Below are 23,424 nucleotides of genomic sequence, written 5' to 3'. Positions count from 1 at the left end.
TTAAGAAAAAATGGTAAATAAATCATCCATACATTAAGAATGATTACTAGCATGTTAGGTGGAATACAGAATTACCTTAGATATATTACACACAATGCTTTTCAGGACGGCAGCTAATTTCCAGCAGAAAGGTCATGCAAAAAATAATGTGATTAGAAGAGGTTGAAGGAAAAAAAATAGCCACATATTTGGACATAGACCAAATTCCCTTTTTGCCACTGTAACTGAAAACCATTGCTTCAATATTTAATGAAACGCTTATGCTGCAGCACCTGGTCACATTGTCAGCACTGCCTAACCACTGCCTCCCCCGTGGGTCATTACTGCCGCCATCTGAAAGGGGGCAAACTGTTCATCGATGACAATAATGCCAGTCTTTAAGAATCTACAGCTACAAAACAGCAGGAGACAGAGTTACTTTGGCTTTGATCTTGGGAAAAATGGCTGGGGGCAAAATGCTGTTTCCTACCATCAGAGACTATACAGTTAGCAATAATTCTGTAAGTCAAAGCCATTCACAGGACTCAACTTGGCTGCCCTGCTTTGCTTTCTCTCTCCCCTTGCAGAAAGCTAGCAGCTCCTGGTGAGAGATCCTTGTCAACAGGAAAACACTAGTTCACGCTACCCTGCTAATGATCCAATGCATCAATACCTCAAACAATCACAACAAGCAGATGTCCTAAGTTAATATAGACTTCCCTGGGATTTTCCTGGTGAAACACGGCTTTAAAAGGCATTAGTCTTTTGTCCTCACTAGAGAACGGCTAAATCCTGGCACCAATTCCTTGGGTATGTGAACCTCAGCCTAATGGAATTTAATTACTTTAGTGGTATTAATCATCTGTACAGTAGAGCAAAGAGTATTTTATTACCACTTTTAAGGGTTATCGGCACATTTATTTCAAATGAACTGTCAAACTACACTACGTGTAAGGCATGCCAGGTTTGAGTTCTGCAGCTCAGGTGAAAATAAATTTACAGTTTAAAACTCTTCCCCTATCATCAGCATCCCACCCATTAATAGTTGCAGCACATATGTAAGACTCTCAAAATTAAAAGAAATTAAGTGTTGAATTAGCTATTCATTTTTTACTCTCTGGTTTTATTCCTTATTCTAACCATTTTGACTACTCATTTGCAAAGGTTGCTTTATACCAAGGACCCCAGGAACACCAATTGGCATCAAATAGGCTGTGACACCATTACAGGCTTAGTTACAGAAAAGTGACGCTAATCTTTTCCATTATCAGGCAACAAGCACCAGCTCAATAATATAAGATTCCTCCAATTCACACCATGTAGCAAATGCTTTTGTTTTTGTTCATATTCAGGGAAAATGAATGTGTACTTCTCTCTCCTCTTGGTTGTTTTTAGCTCTATCTGAATTGTTCTATAAAGAACTCAAAGAAACTCTTGCATCATTTATAAAGCTCTCCTCCTGTGCTAAATAGATCCAAGAGTGTATTGCAAGATGCCAAACTCAGGTTAATTCTGTAGACTTCAGTAAACTTTCTGTTTGTCATAAAGCATTCTACAGAATTCAGGAACAGCAACCCAAAGAGTGGGGGGTGGGGGGGGCAGAATGCAGGACAAGGGTCCAGATACAAAGGTGGCCAGAGAACTCTTGGGGGGCTCTAGAAGCAGACTGTCTGTCTGGGCTTCAGTATCCCACACATTAGTTATGATACTGTGGTATAGCAGGTAATATATTTGGTCTTTGTCCCCAGTTCCTGGCACAAAGCTCCTTATACTCTTGGAATTTCCAGAGCAATAGGAGTGGTGCTTTTTTTTTTTTTAAATCATTTACAAAAAAAACCCTTTTGATCTTATGCTTCTGAGGCAACTTTAGTGTGTGGATGTGTGTGTGTGTGTGTGTGCCCGCGCGCGCGCGCGTGCGCTTTAGTGTGTGTGTGGAAAGGGGGCGTGGCTGAGTAGCCTCAGGATGGGGCTGGTCACCAGAAAGACCAAGTATTTAGGAAGTTGGAACTTCTATAGCACCATCCAGGGACCTCTGGGAAAGGGGAGGGAAGAGCAGGGGCTGCAGAAGAAACTCTATAAAAACTCTTGAGCAACAAAATTTGATGAGTGCTTTCAGGTCTGTGGATAGGTGGAGGTGCCAAGAGAGTTGCTCACCTTGGGAGGGCATGGGGCCTCTGCCCTCTTCTCGCACATCTTGCCCTGTGCATCTGTTCCTGAGTTATACCTTTTTATAATGAACTGATAATCTAGTAAGTAAAATGTTTCTCTGAGTTCTGTGAGCTGCTCTAGCAAATTAATCAAACCCAAGGAGATGGTCATGGAAACGCCTGATCCATAGCCAGGAGGTCAGAAGCACAGGTGACAGGCATCTGAAGTGGGGAGGGAAGGCAGTCTTGTAGGACTGAGCCCTAAAGCAGTGGGATCTGCTGAGGTTATTACCAGCTAGTGTCAGAATTAATGACTCGGTGGTGTCGGGGAAACACACACAGATTAGAGATACCTTCGATAAATGATTCAACCTCCTCCGTTTCCTCCTCTGTAAATTGGGAATATAATCATAAGCTATTCTGAAGGTTCAAAGACAATATGTATAAATAAAATAATCTTAGCAGAACGCCTCGTATATAGTGAGCTCTGTTAGGTTGTTGTGATGATTATAAGGAGAATGTATAATACTTGAAAAGCCATATGTTTTGCTTCATCATGGCAGGCCAACATCATGTAGAATGAATTCCCAATGAATTCTTTTTTTTTTAAAGATTTTATTTATTTATTCATGAGACACACACACACAGAGAGAGAAAGAGAGAGAGAGAGAGAGAGAGGCAGAGACACAGGCAGAGGAAGAAGCAGGCTCCATGCAGGGAGCCCAATGTGGGACTCAATCCCGGGACTCCAGGATCACACCCTGAGCCAAAGTCAGACACTCAATCGCTGAGCCACCCGGGGGTCCCTCCCCATGAATTCTAATGACTTCTAAGACATCTTCATTTTTTCTTCCTCAACCCACCCCTCCCCCACCAAATTCCCCCGACCTGTTCCACATCCACCTGGTTAAGGCATTTCCACTCATCTTATTTCAGAGACATTCTGCAGTGTGAAGCAAATGAGAGCAATTTGTGACATGAGATACCGCATGTGCAAAAGACACATAATTAGTGTCAAAATGGATGCATTTGCTTTTTAAAGTCTATTTGTCCTGTGATTTCAAATGAATCAAGCTGCTATATCTCTCTCAACAGCTTCATACTACTCCATAATGAATTAAATGGCTCCTTTGAAAAAAAAAAGTGTAAGCTTTATGAATAAAATGCCTTTTCAAATGTTGGGATAAGAAGAACTTAAAAAGACTCTTATGTCTAGTACCCCTTCGTTTAAAGATCTTCTCCAAACTCAATATCTTTGAAAGAAAAGCATTCTCCAAGACGAAAAATAAAGGGAAAAAGAAAAAAAAAAACACCCTTTCCTCCCACCCCAATCTTTCCAAACATTATAATTAGCAGTGGGGGGTAGGGAAAAAAAGCTACAGTATTCAGCAAAGACAGAATAGGGCCCTGAATTTCCCCTACCCCTGCTTAGTCCTCTGACGTCCTAAACATGCAATCAAGGCCCCAAATCCTTTTCAAAGACATTTCATAAGAGAAGAAAGAAGAAAGAAGGCTCCACTGAAAGCTCTAAAATGTTTAGATTCTATCATTTGGCTACTGTATTTCCCCTCTATTTCCATCTCTCTTTCTTTCTTCCCTGATTATTCCTGTTTGGTATTGAAATAATATACTTTCAGAGGACATTAACTCCACCTTTGAAACAAGCTTGGTTTTCCAAATTCCCCAAATTTTGGTCTTTGCTAATTTCCTTATGGATTTGAAAAACAGAACAAAGAATCTTTGAGCCTAACAGTAACCTGTGGAAAAGGCAGAGAATCATTTGCATTTTGGGAAGACCAGGACTATGGATGGTTAAAGGGAAGAGTGTTAATAAATAACTTAATTGAAAGTAGTTAGAGATTCAAGAAAACAATCTGCACTGATCTGGCCAGATATATACACCTCCAGATTATATATAAATCCAATTTCTAGTAACGGTGCACGCTTCATATTTTGGAAGAGAGTTAAAATTAGCTATAGACTTATGGGTTGAATTGTTTCCTATTTGAACAAGCAGAAAATAAATTAAGGACATCTCAGATTCCATCCAGTGGCCCATGGAGATTAGGTTTACCTCATTATTGTCACTTGGATTATTAAAATTAACACCATTGTAAAGACTATAAATGAGCCTCATAGTAAAGGGTTTAGAATATAATCCTAGTTCCCTCTTATTCTTCCAACCATAAACCCTATTTCTTCACTGTGAAATGAAGACAGTGTTAATCATCTTAACAAGCACATGAGGATAAATGACATAAAATTTATATACCAAGTTAAACTCCATAAATCAAACATGTCATAAAATGACCAACTATATTAAAGGAAAAAGAAAATGATGCCATCTCTTTTCTTAGAGGAAGCCCCAGGGTTCACAATAGTGAGCTCTAGCTATTTTTAGTTCTAGGTAATACAGGGACAAAGTATCCTTTGTAGTGAAAAAAAACCTTTCATTTAATCTACATTCTCCAAGCCTAGAATTCCTTTGGCATAATTTCTCTGTCCTTCCAGTATTTGCCTTTAGAGTTGGCCATGACCACTATTTGAATGATAAGCCCTGTTAGTAGCTCTCAGAAATGATGAACTAAGTGCCCAGTTGCATATGAAACCAGACTAATGGAAATATCATACAAACCCAATGGATGTTTATACTCTAGAGGACAAATGCTAAGGTGATGTGAATGCACGTAACTGGAAATAAACGTAGATGGAAAAATCACTAGTGAGAGCTATTATTTCTTACAACTTGCATGATCATTAAGTTCATCATTTTATAAAACATTTCCTATTCATTAATCACTTGACTGGTACTCAGAGTACAAAATTGTCAATATCAGGATCATCAGTATTACAGAAATGATTGCATAAATTGTGGTACATCTATTGGTGCAATATTATGGTATCAAATGATCACTGAGAGCTTATAATAATGGAGGATGTGTTTTGGCAAGATGAAATTAAATGGAAAATACTAGTAGCCATGCTTTGATTACAACTGTATAAAATAAAGCACTGCATGTAGATAAAAAAAAATTGGAAGAAAATACATCAAAATATGAACTGTGATCAGTTTTGGTTGGTCACAGAAAGAATTTCTTTCTTCTTTCTAGTTTTCCCAAATTTACTCATGTTTTTTAATGTTCTTTTCCTAGGCTGAGGAAACGCACATGCAACTAATTTTGTTAATTAGGAAGACAGAGAAAAGACCTCATTTTATGTTTTTGTGTCACCGCAGAAGGGTGCAAACCTACAACTGATGTTACATGTTGACTGGGGCAAAGGTATGTACAGTAAGGCCCCCAGCATAGAAGTTCTGTTCCTACTATTGATGTTCCCCTTTAGTTCTTTGTAATCAGCAATCCTTCTCTAATCCCAGACTACTGGCCCTAAGCATCATTCATTCCACTTTTCAGATAATACTCTGGATTTTCCTTTATTGTTGAGATTTATTTATTGCTGCCACTTATTTCAACATAAGCATCAATTATCCAATTACCAAAAATGTCCTTTATTGTGCTGTTTGTGAAAACAAATGACTTCTCATTTAACAAAATTTATTTTTTAGAAATAAATTATCTTTCCTTGAATTCATCCCCAACTTGCTCAATTTTCTCCATTCCTACAAATATTTTCATTCTCTGCTTGACACATCTTAAGGTGCATTGACTGAAATTAGACTCGGTATTCTAGATGAAAGTGTATCATTATTTGATATAACATCAGCTTAATATTTCCATATTATTTTCTCCCTCTTTTAATGCACCCCAGAGTCCTATTTGCTTTCCTAACTGCCTATGTGTGATGGGGAGACTTCTTCCTAGAGCTGTCCATGATGGCTCCTAACTCACTTAAACAGCACACACTGTTTTAATCATATCTGTTTTCATAGATATCACATCTTTTTATGAGCTGAACTGTTCTCTTGCTAACTTAGCTTTTCTTTTATGTGAAATGTTCTAGGTCAGATAAGTAATATGGTATTCAAAGATATAATGATAAAAAGTAATGTTAGCTCAGCGGCAAGGAAAAATTATGTTTCCAACATAGTGTTAATCATTTCTACAAATATATGAGAATTACATTAAAAGATTTTCATATGAGTGAATATTGAAATATTTAACACTTATGAAAGAGATTTATGTGCCTGTCTTGTTTTTCATAAACGTCTTTGCCATTTTACTAATTAACCAAAGATATCTTTGTTTAGACAAATTTTGTCTCCATCACAGCCTATGCTCTTTCTACATTACTTTTTCCTGCAGTAAAATTAAAGCACTCAGTTTTACACACTAATCATCCTCTAGGTAACAGATTGCAATATTTTGAATACAAAAGTATGAGACAGGAAGATGGGACTTTTGGGCGTTCATCCCGGATCTTTCGCCCAATGTGTGCTGTGCTCTGGAAATGTACTGATTTCTCCTTAGCCTCAGTTAACTTGTTCAAAGAATGGATGTAGCAATTTTAACTACCTTACAAGATGTCACAATTTTTATAGTTTAAAAAGATGTGATTCCCAATTATTTTTCCTCAGATTACATTTGAGTATTCTTCATCACATCTTTATATACCTTCCTACAATTATAACCTGTGAGAATATGCCTCCGTGCATAGTCTAAGACTTCAGTTTTGTGGCTGAACATCAGTGCCAAAGGCTTTTTAGGTTCTTTCCAACCAGCCTCAGTTTTCAAAGCATATACTTAACTGCAAAATTAGGAGAAAGTGTTTCCCCCCCATACTCATAATTTTCATGATCCCAAACCTTTCCTGTCAAATTTAGTCAATATTTATTTGGGGAGAAATATCACTTTGTCAATTTGAAGCAACAGTTTAATCTTATCCTAGCTTTCTTTGGCCTTCCATAGGCCTCTCATCCACTTTCAGATGAAGTCTGCTCAGGACATAAAAATCAGAATTTATATTAGTGGTCTTAGTAAAAATAAAATATATTTAGTGAAATAAACATTATATAAAATACATGTTTGCAAATATTTATATTAGATTATATGGATTAAATTAATATATTAGATTTGAATTAATATTACATACCTCTTTCAAATAGTTACTCTGTTCTTCTGACTCATCTAATTGCATATTAATTTAGTTACTGGTTGAAAAAGATGGTGACTCATTTTTATACAGGGAGATAAAACAGAAAAGATTGGATACGTGGATTAAAACATGAATAGCTACCTCATAAGTATTGCTGATGCCTTCATGAATTTTATCCTATAAGTATTTATTGAGAATTTATTATGGATCAAGCATATCCAAGATGTATGAGCTGGTCAATAAGAGTGAACAAAACAGAAAAAGTCTCTTCTATCATAGAGCTTACAAATAAGAAGTATGAGTTAGCCTGAACTCTATGCACTGGCAGTTTTTGTAGGACACAAGTGGCCATATCTCAGGCAAATTATAAGTCAAATGATGGTGTCACAGGAAGGACAATGAAGCCAGGTTCAAGGAGAAACCAAGTTGATGTGAGATATTATTCTTTTAAATAGGGTAGATGGAGAAGGAAAGGACCTTAAGGAAGCAAGGGAACAAGAAAATGTGGTTATCTCTGGAAAGAGCATTCAAAGCATGGGGTACAACAGAAACAAAATCCTGACGCAGAATTGGATTTAGTCGTTGAGAACCAGCATGGGCGCCATTGTGGCTGGAGCAGGGTTGGCAAGCAGGAGAGAGTAGAAGATGGTGAGATCAGCAAGGTAGAGATGGGGCTTGAAGGTAGTAAGGTAATGCAGGGCCATGTGGCCACAATAAGGAATTTTGTTTTACTTTAATAGAATTGAAAGCTTTTGGAGGGCTTTGAGCAGGGAAGTAACATGAAACTTACATTTTATCCTGGTCATTAGGTTGAGACCAGCATCTAAGAGGGCAGAGAGAAGGGCAGAAGCTGGGAGGCATATGAGGAAGTCTTTACAACAATCCAGGCAAGAAGTGACAGTGGCTTGGGCCAGGTAGGCAGAAGTAAGGTGGGGAGAAGCAGTCATATTCAGGGTGTAAACTGGAGCTAGAGTTGACAGTTCTTGTTTATAGATTAGATATAGACTGAGAGAATGGGGTGGGTGGGATGAATCAAGATGGCTACAGCCTCCAAAGTGCAACACGGAGCTGCTACCTGACTTTGACAAGAATTATTTTGGTGAAACAATGGAAACCAAAGCCTGATTGGAATAGATTCAAGAGAGAATGCTGGGAGAAAATGATTAGAGACATATTTTTTCTAGGGTTATTCCTACTAAAATAAAGAAATGGGGTAGTAGGGAGCAAAGGCATTTGCAGGTAAAAGAATATTTTTAATGACACATGATACAATAGCACGTTAACTTTGCTTATGGGAGTCATCAGGAGCAAAAAATGGTGCAGGAGAGAGAAAGGAGAATTGCTGGAATAATCTCCTTGAATAGGGAGAGGAGATGAAATGCGGTGTAGGAGCTGGCCTTGGGAAGGGCAGTTTATCCATAGTGAGATCCACATAAAAGGCAGAATCTGAAAATATTCTTCTAAAAGAATATGAAAGTGACTAGACTGGGGAAATGTACTATGATTTCCAGGTTGCAATAAAGGCACAGTTTAGGTAGTGGTAAAGATGGCCAGTAATGTTGTGAGCTTTCCTCCAATCAGCCGTGAGGGTAGAGAGTGAAGGGTTGCATTTGTCTAGGTTAAGATGACAAGAGAGGAAACATGCGACAATGTCTAATCATGAACAACTGAATCTAATTAGGATAGGGATAACAAAGACACTGGGTGATGATGAAAAAAAAGTAAAAATGATTGACAGATCCTAGGGGGAAGTTGAGATACTAGAAGGGGAGAGCTGGAAAGATAAAAATGGAGATTGGAGAGTCAGAAGCTTGAAATTGAGATGATAGAACAGATCGAGCTATTGATATTGGCAAGGTCTAGGCCAGCGGCTCTCAGAGTCACCTGGAAGCCTTGATAAAAGATTTATTGACTTTAAACTCAGAGTTTCTGTTTCAATAGGTTTGGGGCCTAGCCCCCAAATTTGCATTTCTAGTAAGTCCCAGCTGATGCTGCATCTCCTGGTCTGGGGTCACAGTTTGAGAACCACTGGTCTGGAGTGTGATCATGGGTGAGATGGGGTGGAAAACATGATTGCTGTGGGAGGGCGTTCAAAGACCTTGCAGGCTTGGGTTTTAGAAAAATCATTCATGTGACTAATACATGAACAGGGGTATTCAATCCACACATAGATTTTATTCAGCCACCAATTGTGAGTCCAGTGTTGTCAGGTCTCATACAGAATCAAAACATAACAAACAAATCAAGAAACACCTTCACTGCTGTGAGACTCACATTTCCAAATTATGTCTGTCTCCTGGAAAGATGCAGTACATTTATGGGATTATTTATTGCACTACAAAGTGTAGAATTCCCAGTGTAGTTGGTGTAGAGCAAATAACACGTGTTTCTGAAAAGTGACAGGTAAATGGAATAATTTCAAATGTGGAAGAGAGCTCATTAAATAAAATCGTACCTAATCATTTTATAAAGTGAACACCTAATTCATAAATTTGTGATTTTTTTAATATTGAGTAGTTTATATAGATGTTAATACTGTACTCTTCCCCCCAGGGGCAAAAAGCCCCCTCAAACACAATATTATTCACATAATTTCAGGGAGTTTAAGGACCCTATGAAGCCCATCCATGTGAAGTGTCCTCAGTCTAACTGAAAATCAACTAAAGGTAGAACTACAGAAAAATCGCTTTTGTATCTTTCCTTCACCCATAGCACACGCAGCCCTTTTTATGAAAAGTAAGCCTCTTTTGCAAAAACAAAACAGAGCAAATCAAACATATTTTCTAAGCACAAGCGGTTTTATAAATGTCTTTTTGGACATGAAAATCACATCAACGAAAACTGAACTAATCATGTATTTTCATGAGTCCTGAGCAATGTGAAGCATCTGAAGAGATATAAGATCATGGTTTTGGACCTCAAAACCATACTATTTACTACAGTTTTATGCCATGAAAGGGAATATAAAGCACACACACACATCAAATGTACCTGAAAATATGTGGTTTTAAGTAAGGATTCCAGAAGGCAAAAGGAGAGGTGTCACATCATTGTTAATAAATTTGTTGTCAGAATAAGAATTCAAATATTAAGTAGTTAAAAGCAATGGCTCTTCGTGTCAGAATAGTGAGGAATAGATTTACTGAAAGAAATCAGCCTGGAGTTGGCCCTTGTAGGCAAAACAAACACAATCAACGTGTAGAAAGGATGTCTCAGAGACAGCATTGGCTGGCTACTTGTTGGCCTGAAATCTGACATGTTTGGCAAGTTCTCCATCAAAATGCACCATACCTGTCATTAGAGAGTGAAATGGGCCAAACAACGTGCAAGATCTCAGCAGAGCAGATGAGCAGATTCAAATTAATGCAGAAGCTAAGGTACTAAGTTTCCTCCAGGAAAGCTGCTCCCTGGTTCCCAGTCATTGCTTAGGGACTATTCAAGTGTCAGCCTTATTCCAAATACCCACTGTTATCATTCTCTTATCATTACGTATCTGTGAGCAGTTTACAGTTTACAAAGGTGTTTCATACACGTGTCCTCATTTCTTGCTGTTAATAGTACTTGTATTGACCTTTCATTAAGCAACTTCAGGGAGATAAACAAGGAAGAAAATGGCTGCAATTATTTGATCTATGTAAAATCTCATTCCATTAAAAAAGGTCTTTAAGAAGTGACACAGATTGACACACTTTGCACCAATAGAGTAATACTGCAAGTATCCTTACTATTGTCCTCTGTAATACACATTGTAGGTTGAGTTTCATGAGTCAAAAGAAGAGGAACATAATTGCTTCTGGGTTAAAAAGAAAAAAACACATGTATCCTTATTTTCTGAATTTCATAGGTTGTTGAAACAATGTGTTTTGCTCTGGTTTGTTTCTTTTACCAACTTCCCCAAATTAAATAAAGGACATATTATTATGACATTATATGGAAATACTCCAGGTATTTTATTAGAAATATTGGGATATATTCAAGATACTCAATTAATACGTTTTTGGGTTAACTTGGGTATAGTAAAGTAAGCAAAATTTAATATTTTTTTAAAAATTTGCAACCTTGAAAGGTCTTCTAATCATTAGTGGCCTAGGGTAGCAGGCAGATGATGAGATTGAGTTGAACAACCTCAACAGTAAGGAGGGAGAGGCCAGTGCTGAAAAACAAATCCACTTACTTAATGGTTCTTAAGAGTTAGGATCCAGATTATTCAAATTTTAAATAAAATTAAAATGTAAAATTTTGCATTTTAATTATTTTAACTATCTATTTTACCTCTTAGGCCTGGCCCCTCAAGTCCTAACACTTTATTTTATGCCTTTAGAATATGCTTTACTAAAAAAGTTGAAGGGCAGTTGGGTGGCTCAGTTAATTAAGTGTCTGACTCTTGGTTTTGGCTCAGATCATGATCTCATGATCCTGCAACAGGATCCACACTGAGTGCAGAGTCTGCTTGTCCATCTTCCTCTCTGCCCCTCCCCCCATAAGTGAATAAAATCTTTAAAAATAAATAAATAAATAAATAAATAAATAAATAAATAAATAAATAAATATAAATTGAAAAGTTGAGAAGTTTCCCAGACCTTGTAAATTAGATAGTGAAGATCGTTTGGAATACCCAGACTGTTCTATTACTCAGAACTTTTGCAGCTTTCTGGAGTAAGCATAATGGAACTGATGGCAAGCAACTGCTCATGTGTGCCAGTCATGCCTTGGAAAATCCTGAGGCACCTTTGACTCCTCAAAGGCCAACATATGATTAAACTTGGTTTCGGGGATCTTGGGTGGCTCAGTGGTTGAGTGTCTGCCTTTGGCTAGGGCATGATCCCAGGGTCCTGGGATCAAGTCCTGTATTGGGCTCCCCACAGGGAGCCTGCTTCTCCCTCTGTCTGTGTCTCTGCCTCTGTCTCTGTGTTTCTCATGAATAAATAATATACATCTTGAAAAAAAAAAGGACTTGGTTTCAGTTTTAGGCAAGTTTGCTCTGATTATCAGAAAATTAATTATCTATAAATTTTATATGGAATATGTATATGAATATTTATTTAGACAAAGCATTCAATTTTACAATAATTCCAAATAATAGAGTGCACTTTAATTCTTATTCAGAATTGTAATCATTAATACCAAACTTTCCTCTCTGCAACCATCTATCATGATGATGTACTTGAAAAAATGACTAAATTTCCTTTTGGCCATGAAAAACTGCATACACTAGCCTGGAAGCAAAAGATCTAGGAAGAAAACCTAAATAAATCTAGAATTGAGCAAAAAAGCACAAGGTATCCAATTTCACTCAACAGTGATTAAAATCTCCAAACCACATGTAAAATTCTGCTGACTGGATTCAGCCAGAAGTGAAATAAAGAAAGCAAAAGTTTTTCTATACATAGCTAAAAAAAAAAAAAAAAAAAAAAAAAAAAAAAAAAACATGGGTAATCATAAACTCCATTCCACCAGGAAAAAATAACAAGATTTAAAATTGTTGTAATAAGGCAGTGGTTAAGAATACAACTACATTATGCTAATTATCATAGTTATACCATTAACCAATGTAAATTACTACACTTATTAGAGGCACAAAAATGGCTCTGTACTTAGAAGATACAGATAAGTTATAGTAAGTTTTATAGGCTGAGAGTAAAATTATGCCTCTTTTGCAATAAAAATAATGGTTTTAAATAGAAAATAATAAATAACACAAGTGAACATGCAAGTGTATAATAATTAGTTTAACTTTTATGGAGGGCAAGACCTCAGTTTTATTATCACTAGTGTATCATATTCACTTCAGCTCTGTACAACTGTATGTAGCCTTCTTTATTTAAAGCAAATGTTTGGTGTGTCAATGTGCGCTAACTCCTACAAAGGCACGTTTGTTTTTTTTTTTTTTTTTCCTTTTGTGGAAAGGAAAAAAAGAAAGAACCAGTGAAGAAAGAACCAAAGCAATTTTCAAGGCTCTTCGATTCAGCTGTTATTTTAAGTTCACATAATCTTTCTCCTGAGCCGAAGTTAAAGTTTGGGAGATGCTCTTGACATCCTTACAACCATGAATCACTTACCAAGACCTGTGAATCCTATTTCCTAATGCTTCTCCAATATGTACCCTTCTCTCCATCTCCACCAATATCCCAGTCCAAGTGATCCCCACTTCTCACCTTGCTTTTATCAATAGCCTTTAACTGCTCTCTCTTCTTATGCCCTACTCTGAACCAGTCAGAGTATTCCAGTTTAACCATGTGTCTCTGGAGCTGTCCTCACTGCTATGGGGATAACTTCTAAAATCTTTACTTGGACCTACAAGTCTTGCAGAATCTTGCTTCAACTCACTCTCTGGGTTTATTTCTATCCAACTTTGCTATTCATATTCCAGCCTTTCTCACCTTTTTTTCAGATCCTTCACTGTTCTATTCTCCCTCCTGCCTTCAGGCTTTCCCTCTTTTTCTTTTTTAAGATTTTATTTATTTATTCATGAGAGACACAGAGAGAGGCAGCGACTCAGGTAGAGGGAGAAGCAGGCTCTATGCAAGGAGCCTGATGTGAGACTCAGTCCTGGTACTCTGAGATCATGCCCTGAGCGGAAGGTAGACAGTCAACCACTGAGCCACCCAGGCATCTCAACTTTTCCTCTTTTTCAATGCTTTTCCCCAATACTCAGCTTAACAATCACTTGCTTACAAAAGTTCGCTTTGGCATCCACCTAGGTCACGTAAAATATATGTATCATCATATATCAGTCTGCTGTATGATGGTCACGATTCTAATTATTTATTTATATATGTCTATTATCCCTGCCACCCCTACTCTACATGTCTCTCACTCCCAAAACATTATATACATAAACTTTGTTAGGCAAGTACCATGGAGGTTTTGTTCTCTCCTGAATCTCCAGCTCTAAGAGCAGTTTATACTACATAATATAAATACCCACCAAACTGTTGAATAGCTCTATGCCTGGGAGAAAAAAATATTCCATAGCTTTGGTGCTGGGAGTTAAGGATGGCTCCACCAAAGGATAAACCTGGATAAAGAACAGCAGGAATGAAACCATTTTCTCTGAAAGGAACTAGCCCTTGCTCATGACTAAACACCTTATTTTGAGCATCTGTAAAATCAGGGATACAAATAGATACTGGATATTGTTCATAATTGTAGGGATATTCTAATAAAACAATTTTCATGAACACACTTTCCAAACTATAAAGAGCTATGCTATACAAATGTAAGTTATTACTGGGATATGTGTGTATATGTGTGTATAAATGTTGATTTGAAGATGTATTTAGATATAATTATAAATATTTATATTTTCCCAACTGTGCTGTGATTTTTTTCAAGGATAAAGATTGTGTCTTCTTTTAGTGAAGTAAAAATTATGTTTGTTTTTCAAAGCTGAAACAAGTAATGTCTTCTTTTCTAGGTCTTACCCAGTAATGGGTACACAATGGTTGCCCACAAATGCTTTGTGAATGAAGAGTTCAGTGGTCTTTAGTAATCAAGGAGCAAAAAGTCATGCATAATGACAGGCTCTGCAAGGAATCTGCAACCAATAAGCAGATTACACATAGATTTTCCCAGGGAAGCTCATGCATCGCTCTGTACTCGCTTTCAGACACACTCACAGATAAATGCAGTGGTGCTGGATCCGAGTACGAAACACTAGTGATTTATGTGAGACTTAATGGGGAGGGGCTTATCTCTGTATTTTCCCTAAGAAGAAGCCCAGTCAAGTAGCAATCTTTTCTTGCTAATCAGGATTAAAATTTACAGATTTATTAAGGAAAGCATGTGATGTGATAAGCACTGGGTGTTATACTATATGTTGGCAAGTTGAATTTAAATAAAATTTAAAAATTTACAGATTCAGCAACAGAAATACGAGAAAATTATCTAATCATCTATTTCAGAATGAATTCCTAAATGTATTGCTTTTAAGTTTCAAAATTGATAAAAAACAATTTTTCTTGTCTATGATAAAAAAATTAGGTATGTTAATATAAACCCAGGGGGGGAAATGTGGCAGAGAAAGAAAATTACAAACACAAACTATTGTAATCAAAACAGTATGGTATCAGAGACACCTGGGTGGCTCAGTGGGTCATAAGTGTCTGACTCTTGATTTCAGCTCAGGTCATATCAGGATCATGAAATCAAGCCCCGAGTGGGGCTCCGTGCTCAGTGGGGAGTCTGCTTAAGATTCCCCCTCTCCCTCTGCCCCTCCCAGCACCCCTCACTCCCTCTCTGTTGCTCTCTATTAAATAAACAATTTTTTTTTTTTAAAGTATGGTGTCAAGATAGGAATAGTCAGAGAGATCAGTGGAACATACTAGAGAAACGCACAAAAAATTAATAGTGGGAATTGAATATACAGGAAGATACAATTTCAATCTAGTGAAGAAAGGATAATTTAAAAAAATAGTAAGGCAAATAGCTATCCCTCTGAGTTAAAAAAATCATATGCTAAAATTCCAGTTTGATTAAAAATTTAAATGTAAACCTAAACCAGTAAAAATATTAGAAGAAACTTTAGAGACTGAATTTCCAACCCAGAGATTAAAGAAAAGCTGGATATATCCAAGTGTGTAACACTTACAATTTTTGAACGACCAATGATTCTATAACAAAATCCATTGGCAGATAATATGTTAAGATTTTGCTATCCAGGTGACATAAAAGTTTTAAAATCTTAAATCCAGGGATCCCTGGGTGGCACAGCGGTTTAGCGCCTGCCTTTGGCCCAGGGAGCAATCCTGGAGACCCAGGATCGAATCCCATGTCGGGCCCCTGGTGCATGGACCCTGCTTCTCCCTCTGCCTATGTCTCTGCCTCTCTCTCTCTCTCTCTGTGACTATCATAAATAAATAAAAATTTTTAAAAAAAGACTTAAATCCACAAATGGCTTTTCATATTGATAACGAAGGGATCTACCATCCACACTGATGAACCTTGAAAACATTATGCCATGAGAAGGAAGCCAGACACAAGAGGTCACATATTGTGTGATTCCATTCACATGAAATATCCAGAACAGGTAAATCCATATTGACAGAAATGAGATGGGTGGCTGCCAGAGACTAGGGAGAAGGAGAAATGAGGAATAACCACTTAATAGATATAGGGTCTGGAGAGGGCAATAGAGATGTTTTGGAACTAGATAGAAGTTGGCCTGTACAACATTAGGAATGTACTAAATGCCACCGAGTTGTTCACTTAAAAATGGTTAGTTTTAGGTTATATGAGTTTCACCTCAATTAAAAAAAAAAAAGGCATACTACCCAACTGATGTACAAAGCATCTGAACAGACATTTCACCAAAGAGTAAAACTTAAGTTTATAAAATACATCCAACCCCCATGGCAGACAGGAAAATGTGAATTCCACGAGACAGTTCATGTCCACCAGATTTGAAAATCGTACATAGAGAAGTAAAACCTACTTCTGGTGAGGATTCAGAAAAATGGTTTCATTTAACAGTGAAAGCTGTAAATGGGAATTGTTCCAGAACTTTTTCAATAATTCAGACAGATCTATAAAAATTAAAACTACATACCCTAGTTCTAGGAATCCTATTTCTGGGAATGAATCTTAGAAATAAAAACATCAGTAGGTAACCAAAGTGTTTACTGGGATCCCTGGGTGGCGCAGCGGTTTAGCGCCTGCCTTTGGCCCAGGGCGCGATCCTGGAGACCTGGGATCGAATCCCATGTCGGGCTCCCTGTATGGAGCCTGCTTCTCCCTCTGCCTGTGTCTCTGCCTCTCTCTCTCTCTGTGACTATCATAAATAAATAAAAATTAAAAAAAAAAAAAGACAAAGTGTTTACTGAGACCATAAAGAATTAGAAACAAACAAAAGTGCCCTCAACAGGGAAATGGCTGAAGATCAACTGAATAGGAGGGATCTTTTTCCCCAATGTCATGTGACAACATACAGAGGAGTCCACATACTGCAATTCTATTTTGTAAAGCAAAGGGAATAGATATGTTTATATATGATTATATGAACATGGAGAAAGTCATGGAAGCGTCCACATAGGATATTAGTGTTAGTGACACAATAGGGCAGGGGGAGATGCAGATGGTCTGAGGAGGAGAAAGGGGAGAAGAAATATAAAGGGAAGAAGAAGAACAACAACAAAAATCCTAATATTTCGAGTCTCACTTTAAGCAAGTAGGAAAAAAGCAGTAGAGGCCTTGAAACAAGGAGACCCCCCCATGGAAGGCTCCTGTGCTTTATCAAAAGTCCTCCCTTGGCCACAGTGATTAAGGATGTAAGGTGTTTTATTTTGTTTGAGAGATAGAGATAGAGAGAGATTGAGAGAACACATGAGCACAAACATGTGCATGGGTTGTGGGAGAGGGCCAGAGGGAGAAGGAGAGAGAGAATCCGAAACAGACTCCTTGCTCAGCACAGAGCCCAACACGGGGCTCAATCTCACAACCCTGAGATCATGACCTGAGACAAAATCAAGAGTAGAACACTTGACCTTCTGAGCCACCCAGGAGGTCCCAAGGATTTAAGGGTTTTAACTAGTCTTAGAAGGAAGACTATAAGATTGATATCAAAAGCCACAGTATATCTGATACAATTGAACAGCGGATCTTCTCCTTTCTGACAGTAGGACTTTGGGCAAGTTATTTAATTATTTAACCTAAAGTTTCATGTAGACTTATACACATTTAGAATAACGGCACCTAAGCAATAGGGCTCTGGTGAGTATTTAGTGAGACAATGCATAGAAAAGTCTTATCACAATGCCTGGCACTCTGAGCTTTTAGCAAATGGTAACTAATAGAAGTGAGACAAGAACCCAAAACTATAGAAAACTCCAATCCAATACTTCCCTCACTACCTATGCTTGTCTTCCATTACTGGAATTTGAAGAGATTTTCTTAATTAAAAATCAACCAAATAGAAGTGGTAGGCAAACGTATCTGGCCATTAGCCCCATGGTATTCGCACTTGCCTCTGCTTCTGCCTGTAATGCTCTTCCCCAAATGTTCATGTGGCTTCTTATTCCACTTCTTCCGAGCCTTTGTTTCAAAGTCACCCTCTTATTCCCTAAATTTACGATCTAAAATTTCAACAAAACAAAACTAAAAAACTCTGGCATTTCATATCCTCCTTTTTTGCTTTACTACATGAGTCTTCGTATTGTTGAGGTCTCACAAAAGGGAGTTGATATTATTAGAATATAGGTGTTTTGGGGAATTGAACTTTAAGAAAAGAAATAGCATCTGGTCCAAGAGAAGGAGTCCTTAATAATACAAGGCTATCTCCAATTAAATAACACAAATAAAACAAGATGTCATGAGCAAAAGATGCCTTCTTAAGCCTGAACTTCAGATTTTACTGTAGAAACACATTCTGAGAATAACTAATGTTGCCCTATACTACCACTTAGTGACCTTTGGGTCATAACCCTAGGAGATATGGCAAGGCAGGCTTCTCTAAGAGAGATTCAGATGTCAGATGACATTGCCCCACTGGAATAAGACAGAAGTCAATTCCCAAAGAGACCTAAAATCTTGACTGCAATAAGCACATATTCATTTAAAAAGGAAGGAGGTTTATACTGATAGGAATTCATTTTTTCAAAGGTTTAAAAGGAGATATTTCCATTACCATCAGATTTAAGAAAACATGAGATCTTATGAGGACATCTTTAAAAGCAAATCTATGTCTATAAATTGAAGAGATATCATTTGAAATAGGCTTTCTCAGGCCAACCCAGTGGATTAATTTCTAAGTGTTCACCCAGAGGCCACCCGATGCCCAGCCCTTTCCTGAGTTCTGCGAAAGGCACAAAAGAAACTTATGACATGATCCTTTCCTTTAAGAGGCTAGCTGGAAAGATAAAACTGGCATCCAGGAAATAAGTTGAGAGCAATTCCATTTTGCCAATACAATGACAGGAGAGCAGATGTCACCTCCAAAAAGGTGAGTTCTGATTTCATCTTAAAGAGATGGGTGGGACAGGAGAGGCAGAGGGCTGAGGGAGCCACAAAGAGGTCTTGGAGAAGGCAGTTTGCAGAGCACACATACAGGGCTGCCCAGGGAATAAGGCAGCACAAGTCAGCGAAGTGAAATGGTGCAGGACCTGAAAATCCAGATGGAGGAATTTGGGTTGTACGCCAACCAAAAGGAGAAATGTTAAGGTTGGAATTTAATCCTTTGCCTTCCTGCTCCATAGTCACTTCTCTTTAATAAGGCACAAATCTCAGATTTCTTCAGTTTGAGATGAAAGCTATTTGGCTTTTCCAAGTCCTCTGAAAAGTGCCCAGAAAGGCCACTTTGCTAAGCATATTGCTACAACCAAAACTTGTTTCTTCAAAGTGCAGGGAGTTCCACTGTTTGTATTTGTGCACATTATGATGGGTATTTCTTTTCTCTTAGCTGCTGCCCATTTCGCCTCACACAATCAACAGTAATACAAATCTTCAGTGGCCCTAAGACTGCAATATTTGAGCCAATCCTGACACAGCCATAGGGATTTGGAGCCTAACTCTCGCCACGCCCCGCCACTCCCACCCACCCCCTCATCCCCCGGCCGAAATCAGGGGCCTTAAGATGTTCCTGATGACTGCAGCCTATTTCCCCAGAACTTGTGATCTTTGTCCAGGTTATATGACTAGCCTTCTGCTTCAGTTTCCAGGTATTCCAGCTCCTTGGTTGCTTGGTTTCTTTACTGGGGCTGAAGCTTCATCCCAAACTTCAGCTTATCTGCTTGGGCCCTGGACTTGGTTCTCTGTGCCTGGACTCTTCTATACTCACAGTCCCTCTTTCAGTATAGTTACTATTATTCTGGAATGATGTTAATTGGATAATTTGCTATTAATATGACTCACCCCAGAGATTCTTGATGTCATGGCCTCTCAAACAATGGATTGGATCCCATAGGTATCCTGCTAACCTGGATTTGGGGATTCCAGTTGGACAGATGACCGGACCTATATGGTAAATACTGTGATATGCCATCCAGATATCCTTCACTAAAAGGCAAATTGTCATAGCTGCCAGGTATGCTGTCAGCTGTCTTCAATTTTCAGTACTTACAGGGATCTCCTAACTCCCAAACAGTGGCCTTAAGTCCCCTTCCTTTCTTAGAGCTGCATACACAATGACTGATCACTGGGAGACATCCTGGTCCAACACTGAAAGGTCATCCTACCTTTAGAGCTCTCTATTAGGTCATCCTAAGTAGACATCAGGTATGTATCAGAGCTAGAACTCCCCTTCTGCTTAGTCCTCGTTACATTGGTGTTGAGCCCCAGGACATTCTGTTATAAACATTCCATCCACCAAACACTGTCTCAGAATCTGCATCCTGAGGAACCCAGCTTATATTCCACTATGACCAGGTTACTAGCTCTGTATATTTTGTCTTACTGTCCTTTTCACTTTAGCTCCCAGCTGAAGTCACATGCCTTCAAGGCATGTCTTTGGTTGAGATTATGACAGTTTCTTAGCAATATTTGGGGGGATTTTTTAGCACAATTTCCAAATAACAATTTTTCTCCTAAAAATTACAAATCTAGAAAAGGTCACATTCTAATTAGAAGGTCTGTTATAATTTCAAGTACCTTAAAGTCCAAAATAAAGCTTTTGACAGAGATCATATTTTATATTTGTGTGAATTTAGCCTATTTACTTACTGTAATTGAACCCAAATAGTAAAGACTCAATGATACTCAGCTTAGAGTAGGGCCACTTATCTCTCTCCTTCATATAGGATAGTAGTACTCACTGGTAATCATGTGCTTATTAATGGAAAGCCCTAGGAGTCACTTTGGAAAACATGGGGACAGTTATGGTAGTTACAGTGATGGAGAGGATCCTTTCAGCAGTCAGTGGGTGGAAGCCAGGATGCTACGTATCTTGTAATAAGTGAGTCAATCTAATACAAAACAAAAAACCAATCTACATCCTGAATATTTTTTTATTGTCTTGCAACACATTCATGTAGTAGAAAAACCCATTTATAATGATTTGAGCCTAGGCTATAACTCCATTTGACACAACCACACAAAGCATTTCTGCTACAAATTTAGCATGAACTGAATTTTCTGGGAATGCAGTGACCACATAATCAAGGGAAGATTACACATTATTTTGTCCATAACCTTACCAAGAGCTATTCATCATTTGGTAAAGCACATCCCTGATGGCAAAGCCACTCCTGTGTCTAAATAGCCAACATATCACAGCACTACCAGCAGTGGTGAGTCATCGCCATCATAGCCATTATGACAAGTCTTGGTCAACTTTGTTCCATCTGTTGGTGTAGTTCTCCCAATCTTTCACTCCAGATATACATATTACCTTATTATAAATTCAAACTCCTTTTCCTTTTCCTTCATTACAATTAGTGAATTTTGTTGATTTTTAAAACAAATTATGTGTATAGCAAGTTATATTAAATATGAATTTCATCTCAAAATATTAAGGGGAGTTACAATATTTATAGTAAAAAGCTTAATGATTCAGAGATTCAGATAAGGTTGAGAAATATCCACACAGAATATTTTTTCAGTTGAAAAGGAGTTAATTTATATCTTTGTTTAACAATCATAAAGCTGTACATATTTAATGTATACAACTCGATGAGTTTGGAGATAAGTATCTATCACCACGATCCATGCTGTAAACATAGGCATCACCTCCAAAAGTTTCCTACTGCACTCACTCTTTAATACTATTTTTTAGTGATAACAACACTTAACAAAAGATCTACCCTCTTAGCATCATTTAAATAAAACTTTCTAAGCAGAGAAAATATAAAGCTATAATCATAAAATACTGGAGCCCTAAAATATACTCACAATCACCATCTGTATTCTAATTCATGTTAATTAAAACATGACAATAAGCTGCTCAAATTAAACAGAAATAAAAGCATCTAAAAATTATAACATAATTTCCTTTGTCATATTTCTCTTCTGTCCACATATTCTAAGGGAAGAGGCAAAGGTATTTCCCTATAGAGTCAATGTTTAATTTCTTGAGCCTTTTTAATTTACATTCTTTTAAGTAATCTCTATGTCTAACATGAGGCTCAAACTCATGCCCCCAAGATCAAGAGTCACATGCTCTAACGACTGAGACAACCAGGGCCCCCAAGCCTTTTTTAATTAAAATGTGTAATAGATAAAATGTTTACTAAAAGACATTAGTAACATAAACCTTACTCTGTGCCATCAGGCTGAGGACTTTTATCCAAAAAATTATCTGATAAGACAGTACGGAAGGAAATGTAAAATGTAAACACCACCTGTAGTTACTAAGACCTTGAAAGGATCTGAATCCTAAATATTTCCCTATCATATTACCATACTTATGCTACTAATTAAAAATCAGTAAGAACAATATATAACTAAAAGTTGCATGCTTGGGACCCCTGGATGGCTCAGTCCATTAAGTGTCTGACTCTTGATTTCAGTCCAGGTCATGATCTCAAGGTCCTGGGCTGAACTTCGCATCAGGCTCCATGCTCAAAGGGGAGTCTGCTTGAGATTCTCTCTTTTTCTGCCCCTCACCCTGCACTCTCTCTCTCAAATAAATCATAAAAAAAAAAGTTGCATGCTTGCTCTTATAGTACCATAAAAAGGCCTTTGTTGTAACATAAAACATTTTTTCTGTGCTATCAATTTCAGTTAAAACATAAAAATCATTTAAATGTAATTTTAAACAACATTTATACTGTTATTTTAAGTAATTATTTCTGAAAATTTAAAGTATTTCTTTCCTTTAAGATCCTATGAAGTTTGAAATATTTATTGCAGTTAGGCCAAGAAGGTTGCCCTGGTCCTTCAAAATAAAGCCAAACAAAAACTATACATGGGAGATGAAAAACTGTATAACAAGAGATGATGCAAAATTAGTAGAAAAAGAATTTCACCCACCCAGAAAGCTTTTTGAATTCTTAACAAACCACGTTTAACCTTCGAATAAATCATGGTTGCAATACTGTCCAGTAACGTATATCTGTTCATATAATATATTCTTTCTCATGTAATTTTTACTTTAGGAAGCAGAAAAAATCTGCCCAATATATTATAGTAACTAGAAATTATGGCATTTAAAAATAATTCTATTGATAAAGTTAATCTTTGTTGGAAAACATTTGATAATTATCTGCCTAATCATCACGCTTTATAGTTTAATGTCAACTGCCATGATTCCACAGACTAAAGAGATAAAAAAAGAAAGAACAAAAAAATCTGAAAATGAGTATGTAAACTGAATGAACTA

At 37.4% G+C, this 23,424-nt stretch overlaps 2 long non-coding RNA genes across 5 annotated transcripts in view; one reads left to right on the top strand and one right to left on the bottom strand.

Moving 5' to 3' along the window:
- LOC102154536 overlaps positions 1-23,424 on the top strand; it is a 151,118-nt gene that overhangs the window by 25,757 nt on the left and 101,937 nt on the right. For 2 of the 4 annotated variants that reach the window (XR_005366030.1, XR_005366031.1), the window contains exon 3: positions 5,279-5,407. This is a non-coding gene — a long non-coding RNA (uncharacterized LOC102154536). Of the gene's footprint in view, positions 1-5,278; positions 5,714-23,424 lie in introns of those variants that run through there. The other 2 variants (XR_005366029.1, XR_005366028.1) reach the window with 1 other exon arrangement.
- LOC119873688 lies at positions 14,107-20,363 on the bottom strand. The gene is made up of 3 exons (XR_005366035.1): positions 20,230-20,363; positions 20,022-20,123; positions 14,107-14,196 (listed from the first exon to the last, which is right to left on the bottom strand). It is a non-coding gene; the product is annotated as an uncharacterized LOC119873688 (long non-coding RNA).

This window comes from Canis lupus, chromosome 10 (assembly GCF_011100685.1).
Source record: "Canis lupus familiaris isolate Mischka breed German Shepherd chromosome 10, alternate assembly UU_Cfam_GSD_1.0, whole genome shotgun sequence".
NCBI lineage: Eukaryota > Metazoa > Chordata > Mammalia > Carnivora > Canidae > Canis > Canis lupus.
Note: the sequence above shows the minus strand (reverse complement) of the source record. Positions and strands in the feature narration are given on the sequence as shown.